Raw genomic sequence first — 18,903 nt, 5'->3', positions numbered from 1 at the left:
TACCCTTCCTCCATTGAACTGCTTTTGCACCTTTGTCAAAAATCAATTGGATATGCACTATCTCTGGATTTTCTGTTCTGTTATATTTATCTATGTGATTATCTCTACACCAGTTCCACTTATCATAGCTATACAATGTCTTGAAAGAGGTTGGACTGAGTCCTCTCATATTCTTCTTCAAAATTGTTTTAGTTCTTCTATTTCCTTTGCCTTATCGTATACATTTTAGAATAATTTTGTTTATACTTACAAAACATCTTGCTGGGATTTTAATAGAAATTGCATTAACCTGTATATTAATTTAAGAAAAATTGGTGCCTTTACTATGTTGAGTCTTCCAGTGAACCATTAATACAGTGTGTCTTGCAATTTATTTAAACCATTAATGTTTTCATCAGCATATTGTAATTTTCAACATGAAGACCTGTACATTTTTTTTAGATTTAACCTCCAAGTATTTCATATTTTTGTGTAACTGTAAATGGTATTGTATTTTAAATTTTGGTGTCTATGTGTTGATGACTAGTATAGAGAAATACAATGAATTTTTTTTTGTGTTTATCTTTATCCTGCAATCTTGCTTAACTCATTTATTAGTTCTACATAGTTCGTAGATTGCTTGGATTTTCTACAGTGACAATCATATCATCTACAAATAGAGACAGTTTTGCTGATCCATATGCTCTCATTTCCTTTTCTTGCTTTATTTCACTGGTTAGAAATTCCAGTACTATATTGAATAAGAGTGATGAGTATATATCCTTACCTTGTTTCTAATCTTAGGGCAAGAGCATTGAGCCTTTCACCATTAACTATAATGTTAGCTGTAGGCTTTCTATAGATTCTCTATCAAGCTGAGGAAGTTCCCCTTTATTCTTATTTGTCCAAGAGCCTTTATCATGAAACGGTATTAAATTTTATTAAATGCTTTTTCTGCATTGATTGATATAATTGGGATTTCTTTTCTTCAGTTTGTTAGTGTGGTAGATTATGATTTATTTTTTAATTATTGCATTTCAAATGCCTTGCATCTTGGAATAAACCTCACTTAGTCATTGTGTGTAATTCTTTTAATATATTGCTGACTTCTATTTGCTAATATTTTGTTAAGGGCTTTTGCGTCTACAGTTATGAGTGATATTGGTCTACAGTTTTCTCTTTTTTTGCTTTGACTCTGTCTGGTTGTAATATTAGGGTAATACTAGCTTCATAAAATAAATTTGGAACTGTTCCCTCCTCTTCTATTTTCTGGAAGCAATTGCTTAGAACTGGTCTTCATTCTTCTTTAAACACTTGGTAGAATTTTCCAGTGAAACCATCTGGATTTGGAGATTTATTTCTTGGAAGTTTTAAAATTACAAATTCAATTTCCTTAACAGAGGCTATTCAAGGGGTCTATTTCATATTGAGTGAGTTCTAGTAGTTTTTTTTTTTTAAGGAATTGGTCCATTTTATTTAAGTTTTAAAAATTTTTATGCGTAGAGGTATTCATAGTAGCCTACAGGGTTTGTTGTGATCATCTCATTTTATATTCCTGAAATTATGTTTTGGTTTCCAAGTGTTTGGTGATTTTCCTTGTATCTTTGTGTTATTGATTGTCATATTAATTCTATTAATTTAAATGTATTCTAGAGGTTATACTTTATATTATATATCTGGGTTCACCAGTTTGAGTGAAGTATGAAACCATTACCTCCTTTTATGTTCCTTTGCTGTCCAACATGTATAATAGATTTATCTGAAATATTTCCTTTACATGCAATTCAAGGCAAGTCAGAGTGTTATCCTTTTTGCTTTAACTGTCAAACATAATTTAGAAAGTTCAAAAGAAGAAAACTTCATTATATTACCTATATTTTGTTTTACCTTTGCTTTTCTTCTTTCCTGATGTTCCAAGATTCCTTCTTTCATCACTTATTTTTCTGTTTAAAGAACTTCCTATATGAAGTTCTTTTAAGGTAGGTCTACTGGTGACAAATTCTCTTAGTTTCTCCTAATCTGTGAAATGATTTTCCTTTTATTCCTTTTGTTTTCCATGGTTTCTGATGAGAAATCTGCTGTTCATTGAAATGTGTTCTTCCTTATAGGCAAGGTGCTGTTTTTCTCTTGTTGCTTTCAAGGTTTTTCACAGCTTCTTTGCTTTGCTTTCAGAAATTTGACTTTTATATGTCTTAGAATACATTTCTTTGGGGGTCCTACTTGGGGTTTACTCAGTTTCTTGAAATCTATAGATTTATATCTTTTGCCAAATTTGGGAAACTTTCAGCCATGATTTTTCGGAGTCCTTTTCAGCCCTGTCCTCTTTCTCCTCTCCTGAAACACCAACAACAGGAATGTTAGACCTTCATTTATAGTTCTATGGGTCTTTGAGACCCTCGTCATTTTTTTTTTTTTTTTTGGTTTATTTCCCCTCTATTTTTCAGATTGAATAGTTTCTATTGTTGGATCTTTAAGTTCACTGATTCTTTCCTCTGTCCCGTCTACTCTGCTGTTAAGCCTACCCATTGGGCAGGTTGTTTGTTGTTGTTGTTGTTGTTGTCGGCTACTGTGTTTTTCAGTTCTAAATTTCCATTTGGTTCTTTGCATGTTCTATTTCTTTACCGAGACTTTCTATTTTTTATTTGTTTTGAGCATGCTCATAATTGCTCATGGAAGCATTCTTATGATAGCTGCTTTAAAAATCTTATCCAGATGATAATTCTAACATTCCTATCCTCTCAATGTTGGCATCTATTGATTGTCTTCAGGTGTCCAGTTTGAGATCTTCCTGGTCCTTGGTACAATTAGTGATTTTTTTCTTTTTAATTAAAAGCTAGACATCTACGGTCTTATAAGGCTATGGATCTTTTTTTTTTTTTGAGTTTTTTATGTTTTATGTTTATTTATTTATTTATTTATTGAGATGGGTCACTCTGTCACTCAGGCTGGAGTGTAGTGGCGCAATCTCAGCTCACTGCAACGTCCACCCACTGAGTTCAAGTGATTCTCCTACCTCATCCTCCCCAGTAGCTGGAACTACAGGCATCCACCACCACACCCAGCTAATTTTTGCATTTTTAGTAGAGATGAGTTTCACCATGTTGGCCAGGCTGATCTCGAACTCCTGACCTCAAGTGATCCACCTGCCTTGGCCTCCCAAAGTGCTGGGATTACAGGCATGAGCCACTGCACCCGGCTAAGGCTCTGAATCTTATTAAAACTTCTGTTTCAGCTTCCAGTGACACTGCTTTGGCAGAGGAAGAGGGAGCATTGTCTTATTACTGCCAGGTGGGACAGCATAGCCAGGTTCCCCTCATAGCTTCTGTTGACACCTGAGATGGGAGTGCATCTCATTTATGTTGGACACAGGTGGGAATTTTGCTACCCCCACCCCACTAGGCCTCGAGAGGCTGGGAGGGAAAGGGATATGTCCTTACTGCTTCCCTTGTGGCCTCCACTGACACCGCTGGGGGTAGTGGTCTCATTATGTCTGGGCAGTGGTGAAGATGTGACTCACTGCTTGACCTTCTCTGATATACTGCATGGAAGTCAGGGCATCTCATTACATTCCAGCCTGGCAAAGGTGGAAATCTAGGCTCTCCATTCAGCCCTTGCTGTTGGGGATTGGGCAGGGGCCATAATTTTTTCTGTGTTTTTTTTTTTTTGGCTGGAGCACAGCAGCCATTGTCTAAAAGTTTAGTGTTTTGCTACGCTGCCCTACTCCTGGTCCATTGGTTAGAAAGAGTTAACTTTTGTTGAGGCTTTTTTTTCTGTACTCGTTGATGTTTCCAGTTGCCAACTTCTTCAGCTCCAAGTCTAGAATGTATGAGGCAGGAACATCGCCACTGTGTTGTTTCTAGGGTACTGAACCCCTTAGCAGTTTTACCTTCTTGTCTCCACCTTTCAGAGTCTCCTCATGTTTGTTACATATATAACAAACATATATCTAAGCCCAGGGCCTTTAGCTGTACTTAGTGGGAGGAACAGAGAGAAGTGCATCTACTCTATCTTCCTAGAAGTGGCAGCCCATGGTTTACTTCACAACAGGGCCTTAAATAGTACAAGTTTTCCCTTGAGCAATCAAGCATGCAGTTTCAACAACTACAAAGAACTAGCGGAAGACTACAATTACGGAAATCTTTAATCTTGAAATTAGCTAAATAAAATCATAGTGTCTGTACCTTCTAATGCATAACAGGGAAAACTGAATAATGCCTGTGTATTAGAGGCCCAGAATTATGGAGTCAGAAGAGCTTAATTAATATTTTAAATGAAGATTGCAAATCGAAGTGTTTTCTGAGCTAACAGAACCATCAAAGTAAAATTAAGGACCCAGAGTGCTCACAAACTATATCTTATTGTATGTAACCCTTTCTTTCTCCTTTTTGCTTTCTTCCTTTCTCTTCCTTTCTTTCTCTTTCTTTGTGACTTTCTTTCTTTCTCTTCCTTGCTTCCTTTTGTTCTTTCAACTTTTCTCTTTTTATTTTTAAGACTTTGCCTTTTTCACTTTGAGTTCTACACTGCTGCCTCCTGCCTTTATTTTGAGTCTGTCTTTAGATCCAACTGATTTGAATTATCATTTTGAAGAATGTTACAAATCTATGGATTATTCTGGACCAATCATAAAAAAACCACTTTAGCTAAAGGTAATTCTACAGAATTCTTCCAAACGGTAACTTGGAATATCATTGCATAGCATTTTGTTTTCTGACTTTTCCACAACCCTGTTTAGAAAAGTGTTTTCCTAAGTTAATTTACATCCCATCTTCACAAATTATGCCAAATCTTTACTTGTTTTATTCTTTACTTTAAATTTTTCTTAAATCAACTCTTTTTAACCTTTTAATGTCCTTTAAAAATTTATGAAGAAAGGAAAAGAAAATAGTATTGGTAAAGTTTTGTCTTTAAAAAACAAAAAAGGTACCACAATCTCACATAGTAAGCAAATTCACATTTTGCAAATTTAGAGCAATGAAGTTCTCTGTGATGTCCAATCTGCCTTCCTATCCCTGAATGCACTTTAAACTAAGTTATTTTGGTTTTGTGAAAATAAATCTCCTATAGCATTGGACACATGATCTGCGGTAGAGGACCAAAACTTGACTTTATTCTTATTTCTTAATTAAAATTGTCTCCTTTAACATTTTTGTTTCCTTTAATCTTGTCTCTTTTAAAATTTATTCCCCTGCCACTTGAGGAAAATTCAACAGGCCCCATGATTTTTTTGCTCACTCTTAGATAACAAGCTGTCTTAAAGTCTCAAATCAGCAGAGAGAATGTGTTCGAAGATAATAATCAACTCTTCAATTTTCAGTTGAAGACCAGACCTCACCTTTCTTTCCTTCTTGCTGGGGCCTGCAGTTGGTGGCTCCTGCCTTGGGGGCAAAGGAGGATGTGGCCAGCTTCTGCTCACCTCCTCCCCTACTTCTAGTCTGGTACAGACCCCAGCCAGGTGACAGAGGGGCAAGATAGGACAGGAAAGTGGGTGGAACAGTCCTTCTTTGGTTAGATGGCTTTGTGCTGTCTGGCACTTACAGAAGATTGACATTCACCCTTTCCAAGATTTCCATCCCTGGGGCCCTCCCTCCACACCACTCTGGCAGCCTTCCCCTCGGGAGCCCGCAGCGGGAGTCTTCTTCTGCAGGATTTGGGAAGGCTTCAGTGTGCTCCTCCTCTCCTATGTGGCCCTAATCTAGTCCCTGAGAAACACTCAGGCACCCTTTACTCTGAGAAATTAATGTGCAGTTTATTTCCAATTCAGCATCACATTCCTGAATCTACCATCAAAGCCATTCACCAGCCTTCTCCTGTCTTCGTCATTTCCCCAGAGAACAGAGCCAAGCTAACCCTGTCTTCCATCTCCAGGACCTCTGACTGATTGCAGAGCAATTCTTAATTTTTTTTTTGCCTTTAGAAAATATGCAAGTGATAATCTAGTACCTCACTTGGAATTTCACATCTACATTTTTCTCAGTCAAAACTTTAATATTAACACCTAGCAAAGGAGAACAGTAACTCATTGTCCATCCCAAATGACTTGTTGATATTTCAAGACTGTTATTAAACCTTTCCCTGACCTACTATTTCAGAAGCTGATTCCAATTCTTACAGCCATTTTTCCCAAGTTCTTTAATAACTTTTATTTCTGTACTCTAATTTCTCTAGTTTTGCTATGCTTCAAATAATGTGTACATCAGACAAATGAGCTTTCAAGAGGTATATATGGTGTTTATGGTTCTATTTTTATTTTATTTCATTTATTATTTTGTGTAGCTCATACTTTTATAGATTTCACAATTCTGAAATAACAAAAAGGGTATACAGTGACAGTTTCTTTTCCCTTCTTGTCTCAAAGCCACCTAATACTATTCCCCCACCCTAGGAATGAGTATACTAGTTCCTTCAGAATCCTTCCAACCATGCTGTGTATACATACAGGAAACTGTGTATTTATATCCCAACTCACACTCACACTTTCACCCTTTTCACTTAAATAGTGGATACTTTTACCCTTCCTTGTTCCCCCTTTATGAGGAAATCTTTGAGATCCTCCGTATCAGAAAAGAACGTCCCATTCTCTTTCTGTAGCTGCATGGTAGTCCTTTGGTCAGATACCTCACTGTTTATTTAACCAGCCCTTTATTCTAGAACATCCAAGTGGCTTCCAATCTCTATCACAAATAATGCTTTAATGAATAATCTAGTAGCTACATCATCTAGTTCATGTGAGAATGTATTTACAGGATACATTCTTAGAAATGGAATCACTAGTCAAAACACGTATGCAGTTATTATTCTAATTATGTTGCCAAATTGCTTTTCACTGGGGTTGTACCAATTATGCTCTCCCCAGCAACATAGAAGACTGCCTGTTTCCCCACACTTTCCCCTGTTTTGCGCTATCAAACATTTTAATCTTTGACAATCTGGTTGGTGAAATGTATCTCAGTTGAATGAGGCTGAACAGATAATGTTGCATAAGTTTCAGTACTTATTTTCTTATTTTGTGAACTATCTTGCACTTTATATTTGAACGTTTATCTGGACAGGTCTGCAATGATGGAAGGACTATCTCAACAGGCATGGAGGCGAATGGTAGGAGATCCTGTCACAGAAAAGAGACCAGGGTCTAACACGGGAAGCTTCAGGAGACCTGCAACAAGAAGCACAGACTCTTTGCCAGAGCATGATACCAATTTGGATAGTGATGAATGTCAGCTGGGTGTAGATCATGTCCACCAGGCAGGCAAATTCCGGATTGCTGGATTGATAAAGGTTCAAAAAAAAAAGAATTATTAGCAGATACTCTGCTTCTTCAGTTATACATAGCAACCAGGAAGTTACAAAAAAAAAAGCAAAATAATCTTGAAAATATTTGGCACCCTCCCATGGTAAGACTTTATAAACAATCTATCAGCAGTAAAGAAATTTGGTTTTGCAATTACTGAATCTATGGAGAAAAAAAGATATGTGTGAGTACATTGATGTGTGTGTATGTATGTATAGTATATTTTTATAAACATATAGTATATACCATTTTCAACATATACAATAACATATATAGTATCCATATATACTTTTCAAGTATTTTGTAGCATTATAATTGTTAATGTAATTTGTTCTAAGAGCTATTAAGAACTCAATTATTGATTGTTTGATGGTAGAACTGTAGTCAACTTTTTTTTTTTTTTTTTTTTTTTTTTTTTTTTTTTTTTTTTTTGAGACAGAGCCTGGCTCTATTGCCCAGGCTGGAGTATAGCGGTGAGATCTCAGCTCACTGCAACCTCTGCCTCCTGGCTTCAACTGATTCTCCTGCCTCAGTCACCCAAGTAGCTGCGATTACAAGCACCTGTCACCACACTCGGGTAATTTTTCTAATTTTAGTAGAGATGAGGTTTCACCGTGTTGGCTAGGCTGGTCTCGAACTCCTGGCCTCAGGTGACCCACCCACCTCGGCCTCCCAAAGTGCTGGGATTACAGGTGTGAGCCACCATGCCCAGCCTGTAGTCAGCTATTTTAAAAATTGCACCCAACTTGTTACTAAAACAAAACAAGTGAGCAAAAAGTATTTCTGCTTGTTGTATATGGAGGGAGGTGAGGATGTTGTTTTGCTTTAAAAGCATTTGCAAATGTAGGAAAGTCACTGGTTGGAGACTGCTGTGCGTTGAATGTCTCCTCCAAAACTCATGTTGAAATTTAATTGTCATTATGGCAGTATGATAAGTTGAGACTCTTACGAGATGATTAGATCAGGAGGGTTCTGCCCTCATGAATGAATTAATGCCATTGTCATGGGAGTGGGCTCCTCCTAAAAGGATGATTTTGGCCCCTGTTCTCTCTGTCTCACACACTCACTTGCTTTTCTGCTTTCTGCCATGGGATGATCCTCACCAGTTGCTGGTGCCATGCTCTTGAACTACCCAGCCTCCAGAACTGTGAGCCAAATAAACTTTTGTTCTTTATAATTTACTCAGCCGGTGGCATTTTGTTATAGCAGCAAAAAGTAGACTAACAGATAGACCTTAAACAGTTAGCAAATTTATTTAAACTTAAACAAAAGTGTGTAAAAGATAACTTTTTAATTTTTAAATTTCTTCTGAGAAATATGCAAAACTGACAAGGCTTCATATAGAAAGATTTCCTTCCAAGTTATCTTAGCTCCTTTCACTGACCTTTGGGCAAGCTGACTCCTGAATAACCTAAAGTCCTTTAAGTTGACAATCTTTGGTTTCCTGACCCAGACTGATCCCCTCAGATGCTGTTACTGATGGCAAATGTGGCTACTTCAGGGTTTTAAGACTCTTTGGCCAGTTGACACTCCAGGGTGCTTTGATAAGCTCCTCACCCTGTAACATGAGACTGACAAGAAGGCAACACCTCAACATGTTCAGGGCTTGAGTCCACAAAGGAGAGCAAGTCTGGGAGCTATGTGCATCTAGTTAAGAACAGGAATAAGCACAAAACAATATTAACTTTAGAAATGAGATGAAAGCCCATGTGTGCTGGCTTTCACATGGAAGGGGAGACCCAACGAACCTCCACCCCCTTCAGCACTGCTTTTAGATGGAAATGATTTTGTTGAATACTGACACAAAAGGAAGATACAAATGAAGTGAAGAGCCTTAGTGAACAATTACATGCAAGTAGGTTACATGAAAATATAGTCTCAAGTGTATGATATCTTGTGAATATTAATTAAGGAAATTATTCCCAGAGCAGCTAGTGTTTAAAACAAGATCTAATCTCTGCTGAGTGGCCCCACCATTCTTCCTCTCAATGTTTAACTTCAAAGGGCTTTGGAGTTGGGGCAAATGAGATTATTATTACTTCAATCTAGGGAAAACGTGTTCTAGCCAATTTGATGATAAATTCTAGAATTACACATAGCAGTTAATACAAAGAAGAAAAAAATATTCTATACCCATGAATGTCTGTCTGCTTAAAAGAAAAACCTTATCTAATCCACTCTGTTCTCCTACAAAAACTGCACAATTCAAATATAGAGCTGGGGAAGGATATGGCCCAGTCGAAGATATAATTTTTTTTTAAAAAGCTGTTCTCCTCTATCAATTTGGGACCATTTGAAATAATAATATCACTAATAATAATACCTAATGCTCATATACATCTGTGAGTCAGGTGCTAAGTGTTTTGCTTATATTAACTCATTTAGTCTATGAGGTACTGCATGGTAAACAAACATGGAGAGGTAAAGTGACCACAATGGTTCAGATATGGAGCTGGGATTTGAATCCTATCACCAGACTCAGAAGTTTAACCACCATGCTATGCTGCCCCATAGTTACAGCTCATGTAGAAAAAAGGCAATATTTCTCTCGGTCAATCAGGATAGTTGTCTGATGACCTGTACAACTCAGAGTAGGAGGATAAAGGCAAGTCTTTAAAAAACAAAAGACAGGCACCATATTAGGTAATACCAGCAAAACTGAATTATATTCACAGATTACTAAGGACGCCCATATGGATTTGGCAGATGTGTGCTTAAAAAAAAGTTTGAGGAAAGATAACCAATTACCTAATGTTAAAAATTTAGCTGTTGGTGAAATCAGTGCTGCTGCCATTCAACGTATTCAACTGTAAACAGATGCTGAGTATGGATAGGTATTGAAGCACCCAGATGCTGAACGGATACAGTTACAATGGGATGAGAGGTGCAGACAGTGAATCAAGACAGAGTGGCTGCAGATGTGTGCCGGCCATGGATAAAGGAGAGTATATCCATGCTGGGGTCCCCAGCAGACTTTTAGACTGCCATGGTGCCTGGATCCTCAGCTGTCACACTCCACAGAGAGTGTCGGAGGTAAATGGAAGTGTATTCTGCCATTCTTGGATCAATCTGAGACCCAGAAAAGTCAGGCACCACCAGTTAAAACAAAGATCTGGAGAATGCAAGGTGCCTGGAGGTGGGGGCTTTTCAGAGCCAGCCTCCCCACCTGCCACTTGCCCTGCACAGCAGCCCCACAGGGTCACTCCTGGTTTTCGCATGTGCTGCGCAGTGTTCCCCTGCATGCCTTTGGCAATGCTGTTTCCTCTCTCCCTGATGCCTTCCCCGCAACCACCTCTCTAGGAGATAAAACCCTTCTTGTGATTCCAGACCTCCAGTCTCAGAAACTGAGATTGCCCTTTCCTTTACTGTGGATGTATAGCCTTTAGTTCCATTCCAGCACTTATTATTACATGTGCTTCTGCTTCTGCTTCTGTCTCTCTCCTTTGCTTAACAAAGGATTTGAAAACACGATCCATGTCTTTTGCATTTTTATATCTGCTGGCTCCTGAAACAGTGCCAGGCACATCGTAGGTACTCAGCAAATAATTGTAGAGTGAATGTTTATTGCAGGGAAATCTGAAGGCCCAGAGATATGTTTTCTTTGGTCTACAAATGGCTTAAAAATAATAAATATGTTGCAAATATTTACAGTTTCAGAGATTTCACAGAAAAAAAAGGTTGTTGCCTTCTCTAGAAAGAAAAAAAAAATCTGGCAACACTGGGCTTGAATCACACCTAACATCAGTTAGAATTGAATAGTGGCTGTCCCCTCTGGACAAAACATTCACTTGGAGATTTGCTTCGGTCTCTACCCCTCCCCAGGTATTTTTGCCTTACAACTGCCCTCTTCCCTCCTTATGAAACCCAATTCACCCCTGTTAAGCAATTGATTTTTCATCCCCTGAACCCATCAAACCAGATCGTCAGACCCTCCTGGAAACTTTGATTGCCATTCCCAGCACATGTGTGCTACAGTGGTTTTCTGCGTTCAATTTTCACCATACACACAAGTCACTCCTGAGTCTATTCGTAAAAGGCCTAAGAGGTAGGAGAAGGATGCTTCTTTTGGTTCATGAGAAGGGAGCTCAAGGAAAGATCTGTCTTCTTCTGGCATATCAGCTGTTGGCACTGGTGAGAAGCAGGATGCTGGCCAGGATGGACAAACAAGCAGCTGGGAATGGCAGCTCCTACATTTCAGCCAGCAAAAGCCTTTTCAAAGCCTACTTTGCATAAGACAGTTCCGCTGACCACATTAGAGTCACAGGGGAATAGTTACCTCTGGAACTTCCTTTCTGCAACAGTAGCACCCTGTTTAAAGGAACCAAGAATGGAATATGATCATCTCCTATATATGCTGCCATGAGGTTTCAGACGACCGTACTGGCATGAGCTTTCAACATTGAAAAAATAAATGAAAGCTCTCTGTAAATAATAAGAGCACTGTGTCCTGGAACCCAAAGAATAATAATCCCAGGTCATCAGTCATTCAAGCTGAAAATAGTTTCTTCCTCTCTCTTTACTGTGCCTGGGATGACGTGACACAGACCTTAGTTCAGGAGTGATATGAAACCTGGCCCAGAGACTCAGAACAGGCTGCTCCCACCACTGCCAACATGCTGAGTGAGACAGGGGACTCATCCCTCACTGAGGGTGAGGGTCACTTCCTAGGTGTTGATGTGAAGCACAGTTTTGGAAGACAGGTTATGCTTCATGAACTGCTAATATTTGGATTTAAGGGGGCCTTCAAAACCAATCTGGAAGAATCACAAGAAGAAGAAGAACATGAGCCAGGTATTGAGAATTTATGTTCTCAAAAGCCCATAAGTCTTCTCCTTGTGTGGACTCATGCAATCTGAAACAGTGGGCCCCCTTCTTAGGCCCATTTTCCAGATGAGGGTGCTGCAGCTACGCAGGCTGAGCAAGGTCACTAAGCTTATGAGTGGCAGGTTATCATTTGAACTCGGGTCTGTCTGTCTCTGATCCCAGAGCCCTGGCTCTTAACTACAACTTTCTCTTATTTCCCCCATTCGTTCACTTATTTTCCAAATATGTATTGATTACCTGCTATGAGCCAGACACCGTTCTAGGTGCTTGGGATACAACAGTGAACAACTCAGGTAAGAATCCCTGCTTTCAGGAACAAACAAACAAAAAATCAAATACTGCACGTTCTCACTAATAAGTGGGAGCTAAACATCGGGTACACATGGACATAAAAATGGGAACATTAGACACTGGCGGCTACCCATGAGGTACAATGCTCACTACCGATTAGGTACTATGCTCACTACCTATTAGGCACAATGCTCACTACCTATTATGTACTATGCTCACTACCTATTAGGTGCTGTGCTCACTACCTCTTAGGTACTATGCTCACTACCTATTAGGTACAATGCTCGCTACCTATTAGGTACTATGCTCACTGCCTATTAGGTGCTATGCTTACTACCTATTAGGTACTATGCTTACCACCTGTGTGATAGGTTCAATCACACCCCAGTTCTCAGCATCATGCAATATACCCAAGTCACAAACCTCCACGTGTACCTCCTCAATCTAAAATGAAAGTTGAAATTGTTAAAAGAAAAAAGAGTCTTTGCTGTCAATGAGGTTGTATTCTACCAAGTGTATTTTGCAATGTTGTGGAGTTTACAGTCCACGGTTGTGAAGACTCTTCATAGGCCTTATTTCTAAAGCACCCAGGGCAAATATGTGAATTTGGGGAGAGATATGAATTTATTTGCTGTATGTGCATTTTTAAACTAAATTCGAGGGGCTAAAAAGTTCCTAGTGAACTTGAAAATGAGGTTGGGGTATGGCCTATCAGTTTTCCCTGGAGGGAAAAAATCCCCCAATTTTAATTCTCTTCTGAACTCCGCCACATGTTGAGATAAGAAGGGTGGGGTTATAAATCAACTCAGCTCCCTTGGGAGAAAAATTATAGTAATAAGCTTTAAAAAAAGATGATAATCATAAGCTATATGATTTCAAAGTGACTCACCCCCACCCCTTTTTTTTGACAACTGAAATTGATTTTGAAAGGAAAGGCTGTGGAGATTTTAGTAGAATACAATCCAGACACTCTAAATCTAAACCCTCCAGATCTGGAGACGCCTGGGCTCTGTTGATAATGCCCTACACCATGCCTGACATACTATACCCACCACCACATGTCACTCAACATGCCTGAGAGTTCATAGATGAAGGAAATAAAGATGGAATGATAATAAGACTGAAATCAATACAGCTTTCTTTTACATTTTCCAATAGTCTCAATAACTTCAAAGAAGCAGATATGAATATAATTAATGAACAGAACGAACACCAAGTGGAAAGTAAATCTGGACCTTGTTCTATGAGCACCACTAAAGTGATGGATTTAGGATTACAGACATGTTTGCTGGCAAATCTGACTACTCATTTTCAAATGGTATAATATTTTAGGGCGATTGAAGTTGCTTCGGCTTGAGTGTCCCTTTGTAAAAATATCTTGCTGGAACTATTTGGTACCCAACTAAACAGAGCCCTTGTACTTTGATGCATTCAGCTGTATTAAATTTTATGTTAGAATCAGTATTAGAATGAATCCTCCAACCAGCTCTCCATTTGAGTGCTTCTGCAAGCTAATCCTGCTTTAAAATATATATATTCTTAGAAAACAGACTAAATTGAATAACAACGATGTTCAGAGGAAATTCATACTTGTGTTTGGAAAAGAAATAAGAGTTCTTACGAGGGAATGAGTTCAAAAGCTAGGAGAAAAATGGCCTTGCTGTGGTCTGTTTCTGTGTGGCTTTCCTTATGGAAGTCCCTCAAATGTCTGACCTTCAGTTTCCTCATCAGTAGTAGCAGTAGTAGTAGTACTCAGAGTAACAACAACAATAATAAAGTTATTGGATATTCTCTTCACTATGTATTAAACTGACTGTGCTAAGAGGTTCACATCCTTATCTCCTTTAACCCTTACAACAGTCTGATGAGATAGTTCTAGTATACTCTCATTTTGTGGAGGAGGAAACTGAGCATCAAAGAGGTACAATGACTAGCTTGTCCTTTTTAAGTACACAAAGGCCAGCATTTTACGTAAAGCAGCCCGACTGCAGAACTTCCATTCCTAACCACTATTTTCTTAGGGCTGGCCGTTAGGAGGTGTCGGATATGAGTTCGTTTCCATAGCCATGGCTAAGTTGATCTCTGTGTTGCAGTTTCCTCATCTCTAAAATTCTGATAATAATACCGACCCACCTCACCTCTTGCGCTCAGTACATTTATTATGCAAAAGTCAAAAGAAGATGGAGAAATACGTGGCAAATTGCGATGGTTTCTCTGTGATGGAATCAGAAGCAACTGGACAAAAATGGTCCTTCCAGTTTTTTGTAGCATACCTACAACATCATGAGTTCCAAAGACATGGGTATATTCGTCCCATCACTCCCAAGACTTTCTTAGCCTGTTGTGGCCAATTTAAATGACCAATTATTTAGGTGTCCTATGCCAAGTCAACATAGCAAAAATAAGAGAGTTCTGGTAATTAGTTTTACATGTAAATTGTGTAGAATCAAACCAAACCATTTAGGCCTTGGAGTGACTGTTAAAAAGCTTGACTATTAACATTGATTTTCTATTCAGGACCGAGGTCATTTGTTTGTACTCTAAGGCATTGGGCTGATATTTGGCACAGCAACAACTCTGTTTCTAAGACATCTGCCCCCTAGGGACATGAATTTAGCCCGAAAATGTCCTGGCAAGCAGTCTCATTGTAAGACTTACACAGAGAGAAAGAGAAGTAAGTTTGTTCCAGTAATTGTCTTGAAAGACACATAAATGTCTTGATATTCTTTCTTTCACCAGTTGTAAAAAGGGGAATTGTTTACGCCTTAACTTACGACTAGAACAACTATGTACAAATCCTGACCCACCTGCCTGCTTCAGTCCACAGGGCGGGAAGTAAGAGCCAACTGTAGGGAGGTGATGGCCCCTTCTCAGGGGGACTGATGGTAATCCCTTTGAAACTGCCTCATGGGCAGAGACAAATACAACATGCAGAGGTCGTGCTACTTCTCAGGCCTGACCCTGGAGAAGGGCTCGGGTAGAAGGAGCATCCCGTGTGTCCTGCATCTGCTCCAGCAGCAGTGGGGCATCGGTACTTGGTTACCCAGTACAGCAAAATTAAAAACATCGGGCTGGGTCAAAATGGGGAAAAAAACCACTCGCATTAGCAAACTCTTCGTCTTTTTATGTGGTAAGGAAATCTAAGATCTAATCAGTATGCTTAATTGAAAGGCTCAGTAAGGGGGGTCCTGCAGATCTTCTCCCTGCCATTAATTTGAATGCTAGCCCTCTTGCGGGTGTATTGACAGAAGTGGAGGTGATGCCATTTTGAATCCTGCGGTCCCGTGGAAGGAGGCTGAAGCACTGTCACTGCAAAGTCACTGTGCAGCCAGGTGCCTGGTGGAGCTTCCTGTGGCCTCACACCTGCTCTCCTTAAGAACTTTCAGTCTCTGCCTCTGCCCACTTGCACCTCACACTGCTCCTCCTTCTGCCAAAAGAGGAAGACTTGGCCTGCTGCTACCTCCTGACCCACAGCTTTCAGGAAGCCACATGCTTAAAACCATCTGACGATGAGGGGTTGGGGAGGGCAGAGACACAGGCTGGGGAGGGCTGGGGAGGGCTGGAGAGGTTGGAGAAAGGTTGAGAAGGTTGGGGGTTGGGGAGAAAGTGAACCCATAGAGCAACAGCAAGAACTGCTTTTAACGAAACACCACCTAGTCTTTTCTTCTCCTTTATTTATTTTTCTAATTATTTTTGAGAAACAGGGTCTCGCTATGTTGCCCAGGCTGACTTTGAACTCCTGGGCTCAAGCAATCTTCTTGTCTCAGCCTCTCGACCAGCTGGTGCTACAGGTACATGCCACCACATCCAGCTAATTTTTAATTTTGTGTAGAGATGAAAGTCTTGCTATGTTGTCCAGGCTAGCCTCAAACTCTTGGGCTCAGGCAATCCTCCTGCCTCAGCCTCCTGAGTAGCTGGGACTACAGGCATGAATTACCACGTTCAGCTTTCTTCCTCTTTATTTTTGCAATTTTGTGGAATGCTCCTACTAAGTGCTAAATTAGAATTTGCCATAATGCTCATTTAGGTGCCGCTTTGGTGCACAGTACTTGCTGTTACACAGGATGAGCTTCCTTTTGCGGGAATTAAGACTTTAATAGTGTCTCCTTTGTGCTTTCACCAGTTTAATGCCAGAGCCAAGCGTAATTATAGTGCAGGCTGTTAATGGATTAGGTGGTGGCTTTTGCCGCCTTACTGTGTGCCTGTTTTCTTCCATTTGGCTTTGTGCTGGCTCCCATCATCTCCTAATTATCTGTTCCCCTCCTTGCTTGACTGCCTTAGAAGTTATAAGGGTATTATCTGAATCCAAATTAAATTTCTTTTTTCTTTAAGGAAATGAAAAAGAGAGGTTTGTTTTTTGGTTTGGTTTTGCTTTGTGTTAGGAGTAGCACACTCTATCCAGAGTAATCGAACAGGAAAGACATATAAAAGCTCTATGGTGTTCAAGCTTTATGAAGCCAAATAAGCTCAAGTCAGCTCCAGCCTTGCTTTGGATGCAGTGGGCATATTCAGTCTCTTCTCCACCTCAGGGTATCCACCTGGAAAAAAAAAATGAAATAATCACACTTACCAATCTCAGCATGGCAACTGGTAGATTTAACAGTGCCCTGAAAATGAGAATCCTCTATTTAACGAAGCATTTTATTCAAAGGTTCATTTGGTTAATAAAAACCCCATTTTTCACTTGTGTTTGAAGCTAGTCCATTATTCTTTCACGTGTGGTTTGAACCAGTTTCCCGTGAGCTGTGGTCGCTCCTGAGGATGGATATGAATGGCACTTATTAGGAAGAGAAGAGCTCATGAATTCAGATCATCCTTAATGCTGAAATGAGCTGTAATGAAGCCCCGAGATCAAAGTGCTTGAGGAGCAACAGCAGATGAATGGGCCACGGCGCTTGGGTCTGGGTTGCTGTAGAAAAGGATTAGGAAACTTCACTTAAGTAGCCAGAAAGGTTTCCACAGGCTATCATGCTACGCATTTAATTGTTTATGGGATTTATGGACGAAAGACACTTTTAACAGATATATAAATAGTCTCCCTCAGAGAAAACGGTGTTAGCAGATATTTTCCACGGGGAGAGAAAAGGCTGTAAATTAGCAGCAAGAACAGAAGCAAGGCCATTCTTAGCTCCTAGGGAGGAGGGAGAGGGAGGCCAAGGGAGGAGTGCAGACCCTGACCTAGAAAGAGGGGATGACACGGAAAGGGGAGAGGAAAATGCCACCCTTCCCTCTAACCTTCAGCGTAAGCCTAGACTCTCCTTTCAGGGAAAAGCAAATCCCACTTTAAAAAAAATACTGAACATGAAGCACAACAGAGCGCCTGAATTGCAGTGAGGGTCCCTCCCTGCCACGCTTGAGCGCAGCAAGATGCAGGGGGAATGGAAAGCAGATGCAGGGGCATAAGTGCTCCAGCGAACCACTCTCCTCCTCGAAAAGATGTCAAGGATTATTTGTGTTACCTCTCTGGAAAAAGCAGAGACATTCTCTTAAAGGATGAATGAAAGATGAGTACAAAGAGTTAATTTGAAACCAATCAAGCCCTGTGTTCGTCTACTGCTTCAGAAATCCTTCTATTTAATGATGAATTTATTTTCAAAGCAGTGCCGATCCTTTTGAGGGGAATTCCACCTCTCACAGCTGCACAATCTGCCCTGCAGTGTTGAGCTTTCTCGCCCACCTGCTCTTTGTAAAGCAGCGTGGACTTCCCAGAGCTGAGACTGTGCCAAGCCGGCTGAGCCCGCCGAAGAGCCATCGTCAGCCTCCCGCCACCAAAGTGTCAGTGAATCCACACGCCACAAACCCCTGCAAAACAGGCAAAGCAACTCGGTGGAGCCGCACGACCACATGGCAAAGCCACAGGCTCCCTCTCGCCTAGCAAAAGACCCTATTGAATTTTCTATGGTTGATCTGTTAACCTAACTTGGCTTCCCCCACTGCCCTGTTCAAAAGCAACTGCATTGAAAATATTACTTGCAAAATTTTTAAAAAACATCGCACCTGAAAAACCCTAAACAAAATTCCCATTTCATATTCCAAGTACAACTCCTGAAGAAACTGGAAGGTTTGATCTACTTTAACTGGGATGGTGCTGACACGTTTGTTTTGAAATAGCACCTAGCCATGACTTTAGAAGCTCCACTTAATAGCTTTCGGTTCCTTTCTTTCTTCTTCGTCTTTATTCAAAGACACCTCATTGTAATTTTCTGAAATTTAAATATAGTTGCTATGCATTTGGTTATCAACAAACAATTCCTAGATTAATGCAGAAACACATTTAATAGGGCAGAATGCTATCCCTTTGTTTCTTTGAGGACATCCATAGTTCTATTAACTAGGGGGATTATAAGATCTGACACTAGGCAGTGAAAGGAACCCTGTTCCCCTCTCTGAAAAGATTTCTCCTTTGTCAAGTCGTCTGAGATCCACTATTTCCCTTAGTAAAATGGAAACATTGTACCAAATTACCAATTTTATAATGATGATTCATTGGAAAAATGCACAATTTGTTCTAAATGGAATTT

General features: G+C 39.9%; 1 pseudogene; it reads right to left on the bottom strand.

Annotated features, from left to right (window-relative positions):
* Positions 1 to 18,134, bottom strand: part of LOC101141378 (zinc-activated ligand-gated ion channel-like) — a 44,147-nt pseudogene extending 26,013 nt beyond the window's left edge.
* Positions 18,135 to 18,903: the final 769 nt, after the last annotated feature.

Source organism: Gorilla gorilla, chromosome 3, assembly GCF_029281585.2.
Source record: "Gorilla gorilla gorilla isolate KB3781 chromosome 3, NHGRI_mGorGor1-v2.1_pri, whole genome shotgun sequence".
Lineage (NCBI taxonomy): Eukaryota > Metazoa > Chordata > Mammalia > Primates > Hominidae > Gorilla > Gorilla gorilla.
The sequence above is the reverse complement of the archived record's forward strand: the minus strand, read 5'-3'. Positions and strand labels throughout refer to the sequence as shown.